This window comes from Vicia villosa, linkage group LG3 (genome assembly GCF_029867415.1).
Source record: "Vicia villosa cultivar HV-30 ecotype Madison, WI linkage group LG3, Vvil1.0, whole genome shotgun sequence".
NCBI lineage: Eukaryota > Viridiplantae > Streptophyta > Magnoliopsida > Fabales > Fabaceae > Vicia > Vicia villosa.
This window is the reverse complement of record NC_081182.1, coordinates 218,683,541-218,688,830: the sequence shown is the minus strand read 5'-3', so window position 1 is coordinate 218,688,830 and position 5,290 is coordinate 218,683,541.

The window sequence follows — 5,290 nt, the reverse complement described above, 5'->3', positions numbered from 1 at the left end:
TTCAATAGTTTATTTTGGGGAAAACTATCTCGAAGATTTTAAAAGGTTTTGTAGAATTATATTGACTATTTAATTTTCTATTTAAAAGAATATTTAAATTTGAGTTTTTTAGTTTAGATTTCAAAGAGTTTATAATCCAAATTTTTAAGATCTCGATATACTTTATAGATTTTAAAGAATTTAATACATATTTTGATATAAAAAGATAATAAAATAGAAAATATTTAGTGGGGTGTAGATAAGAACTAAAATTATTTCACTCTCATTTTGGGCTTTGGCTAATATGCATAAGGATTTTCCTTATGCACCGTGCATAAGCCTACATAAGCCATTGGATCATGTTTTTAATCCAGTATTGAGTATTGAGTATTGAGTGGTGAATATTTAGTATTGAGTAATAACAATTGATGTCTAGAATTTGATCAAATGATCCAAAGGTCCATAATAATCTATGCACGGTGCATAGATTTTTATCTATGCACGGTAACTGCACGGTAACTAAGAAAAGAACAAGCATTGAACCTTTGGAACTATCTGGATTCTAATTTAGATCAACAAACTCACGTAAATGTTCCTAAAGCTCAATTGAATGTAATTAGAAAAACTATTGCTTAGGCCGTTAACAATATTTGCTCCGAATCTCAGCTACCTCAATCAATTATAAGAGGTGATAGAATAACTAATTGTTAGACGGAGGCAGCTTAAGGTGATAGAATAACTAATTGTTAGACGGAGGCAGCTTATTTAGAGTGGTGAATAGATCTCTAAGTCAAAAATGTCCTTTTAAAAATTTAGGATAATTAGAGTTTATTTGAAAACAATTTGTGCGAAAGGTTTTAATAGATCAATAAAAGTCGTCTAAACGAACCTAATTAATGGAACTCGGATATGCGCGAGCCGTATGAAATTAATATGTTGATTAATCGAATTAACACAATAAAACACAATCAATCTCTTATCACAATTACCATAACCACCCATTTCCAATGAAATTAGAATTAAAAGTGGACTTTGCAATTTGTCGAACACTTGAGGTGCAATCGAATTTTCAAAATTTTCTCTTGATCTTTGTTTATACAAAAAAGCACTTATAATCAACGTGATTATAAGTAAATCAACAAAGCACTTTAAATAATAACAATCACAGATAAATTTTTACGAAACGATCGATCAAACAATAAAATTCAACAAATTGCATATCGAAAGTAAATGCAAGTAAAAGAGATAGAGAGAGAACGACACAAGGATTTATTAAGGCAGTTCACCGCTCATCCTCGCTTGCGGCTACATCTGCCCTCAATTTCAAATGAAATTGAGAAGTCAATTCATATTATTGCAAATAATTGATTACAAGATAAATGTTCCAAGAGAAACTCCATAAACCCCATTCGTTTGTTGTTGATTCAACTCTTTCTCTTCCTTGATCTTGAGCAAGACCAACACAATAGATCCAATTGATTTTCTAAATCTTGCTACTCCATTGCGAGATTTCAAATATCCAAAGCTTTTGCGCACGCTACTAATCCAATTGCGACTATTAAACCAAAGAACTTTCAATTTGATTCGCCATTCTCGCGCTACTTGTAACACCCCTTTTCTAAACCCCAAATTATAACAACTATTCAAAGAAAATTCTAATGCATATCAAAAGGGCGTCACATGTTATTTCACCACAATGAAAACCCAAAATAAAATCATACAAAGATGCACTGATCATTCCATAACACAATTTGAAACTACATACTTACAAAAGTTATGCATATCGCACGAGGAAGAAATATAACGCAACAAGATTAAATGAATATATCCTACTATATTCATCTACCATATCATATAACATAAACAATTCAAAATTTTGTATTAGTCACATGAAATCATCCTTGGCAACATTTCCATCAATATACTTGTATCCAAAATATCCAGACATACAAATAAGATAATTAAATCCAAGTCATAAAACATGAGTTCAAATAACCCCCCAAGTGTTACATGATCAATGCATTTGACTCTCTACCTAATAAAAACGGTAAACCAAAAGCTCCTTGGCTAAATCCTCGGGTAGCTCACTATCGTCATAACCTGCACGATGTCACAGTAAACATCATTCAAACAGAAGGGTAAGAATTCACAAAATAATAAATACATATTATATGTACAATGAACATAGCATACAATAGCATTTTCGATCATCACACTTCATAATTGAACAAGTTTCACGAATATTGCACATAACACATATACATTTACCATACAAGCAAGCATAGTGATTCAAACAATCACATAACAAAAAATGTGACTCGAAATGCAATTAATGTGACTCATGTATGTGGTACCATTATGATTATCACGCTCACCGCTCCCGATTAAAACCAGAGCCACACTTCCGATCCGGACAAGACCAAAGTCCTCAAGATATGAATGTATAGTTCACTGCTTTCGAATCCAAAAAAGGAACAAAGTCGCTCATGTTTCCACCCAAGGATCAGAGTCAACCGAAGTACAATCCCCCCATATATGCATGTACAACATCATATAATATATGCAATTAAGATTGTCACACAACCTTAATTATCCAAGCATATGACTATAATACGCACAATTCGAATTATACACTAAAATGTTGTTCATTATACAACTATCATTAAACCAACACACACATAACGTTTAATGATCACATATAACATATAGCACACAAACCAATTCATGTTATTCACACAATTCACAAATTCACAAATTCACATCATACATATCCTAAAACTCGAGTATCATGTATAGTTTCATTTTTTATTCAAAACGTATCCAAACATCATTGAATAAATTATTAAAATACATGGGAATCCATCTTGAATCATAAGCATACTGAATCCCAATGCAAAGAATCAAAAATCACAAAATGACATAGCAGCTGCGCAACGCGCTCAAGCCACCACTACGCGCAATATCTCAGGAAGTTCGGCGCTACGTGCTCAAATCACTACACGACGCGCGCAACATTCCTCCAAGAGGGTTCCATATTTTCTACAGCGCGCTACGCGCCTTATATCCGCGTGACGCGCCCTCTGCGTTTTTTGAAAAAAAAACAGTTCGTGACATCACTTCTCCTAACCACTTTTATCCAACAAAAACACATTCAAACAACAATTAATCACCAATTAAGGGTTTCTTATCATGTTTCTATCCATGGGTCATCATTCTAACCAAACAAAACATGATTCAAACACAAAATCTCGCGGATTTAATGAAACCCTAACATTTATGAATCTATGAAATAGAAAGATGAAAATCTAGCATACTTCTAATCAATGCATACATATATATTTAGGATAATGAGATTTCTCCCCCTTACCTCCATTTAAACTCCTTCCTCTTCAAGTTTCTACAAAATCCTCTTCTCTTCTTTCTTTACTCTTTTCTTTTCTTCCTCTTTTCCCAAAAATAATTTATATCTTCTAAACCCTATTTTTCTTACTATCTACCCTTAAGTTAATTGGGCTTAACCCACCCATTCACCCAATGTTATATTTCTACCACTTAGGCCCAATTTAGTTATATCTCTTTAATAAATAGTACAAATACACATATAATTAAATACTCAAATAATTATTATATCACATAATAACTAAATAAATAAATAATTAAATAAAAACACCAAATCAAATAATTACTAAAATAGATACTAAAAATTGGGATGTTACACTACTTCTTTGTGAGTTACTAAAACTTCAAAGCTTTCACTTGGCCACAATCCTCTTTTGAAAGTCTTGCGCAAGCCCCAAATCTACCAATGATCTTGGAGGACAAACCCTAGGTTTTTCTGGATGAAAATCCCCACAATTATCAACTCAATATTCTCAGCTACACTAACCTAATTGGACGTTATCAAACCTCGCCTAAATGGCACCCCAACAAAAGATGATTACGTGTGATTTGTTAGTGTGAATGCATAGATTGGATGTTGAAGGGAAAAAGTACTGGTGGTATGTGTTTATAGTTTCATCAAGTTGGAGTGATGCATAAGTTGGAATGATGCATGAATGATGTATTTATAGTTGTGGAACTTTGTTGACACAAAGGGAATTTTCAAATTTAAAACAAATATGAAAATTTGACCTAACAAACAGTATGTGTCATTCTCAAACAAGGAAGCGCCGACATAAAATCGTAAAGATAGCAATACGTGCCAGCCTATGAAGGCGTATGTACCAGCCTATGTAAAATAAAGGCTATAACCTTTAATATTAAGGCAAATGTGCCCATCTGAAGGTCGTATGTGCCGGCACATAGAATTAATGTCACTGCATATGTCGGCCTGTAAGGACTTATGTATCGGTTTGTTTAACACCACTACGCCAATTTTTTCTTTTAGCAGCGCATCTACGAAAGCGCTTTTATAAAAAGCGCTGCTATAGGGTTGCGATAAAAACAAAACTATAAACAGGTGGAAAAAAGCGCTGGTAAAGGGGGGGTACGAGAGCGCTTTTCGAAAGAGCCGCTAAAGGGGGTTACGAGAGTGCTTTGTTAAAAGCGCTGGTAAAGGGGGGGGGTACGAGAGAGCTTTGTTAATAGCGGTGGTAAAGGGGGGGGCATACGAGAGCGCTTTGTTAAAAGCGCTGGTAAAGGGGGGGTACGAGAGCGCTTTTCTACAAAGCGCTGTCTAAGGCCTTTTAATTAAAATTAAAAAAAAAAGAAACGAACAGATTCAGTATTCTATTTGGGCGTATTTTCACAAAACGAACTCAGAGCTTTTTCTCCAAATTAACGAAATGAACTCAGAGTCGCCCTACGCCAAATCGTTCGCCGTCGCTGTGGCCGTCTCCGTCTCCTTCTTCCTCTCCGTTCGCTGCTCCGGTGGCCCTCCTTCATCGCCGTCGCCGTCACTGTCTAGGTTTATTTAAAATTATCAGTAAATTATCACAAGTATGTTTCTGAACTTGGTTTCTCCTTCTTCTGAGATTCTTTTGTTGAGTATCCATATTTGCTCCGTATGAATCCGCCGTGTGTGCTTGCTGAAGCAGTTTCTATGCGTGGGTGATGGTGAGGATGAAGTGTGATTTTGTGAGTGTATTTGTTGGTAGCTTTGATTGCTCGATTGATGCTTTGAGTATATGTGTCGGTAGTTTTTTTGAATTTGCTTAGGTTTTTGGAGTATTCATGCTGAAATTTTAGTGTTCATGCTCAAGGTTATGAAATTTTAGTGTTCATGCTGAAATTTGATAAGGTTTTTGAATATGCTGAGAGAGGTTTCTAATTGAATTTTGAGAAGTTAATCATTTTCAATTAAGCTGAAACA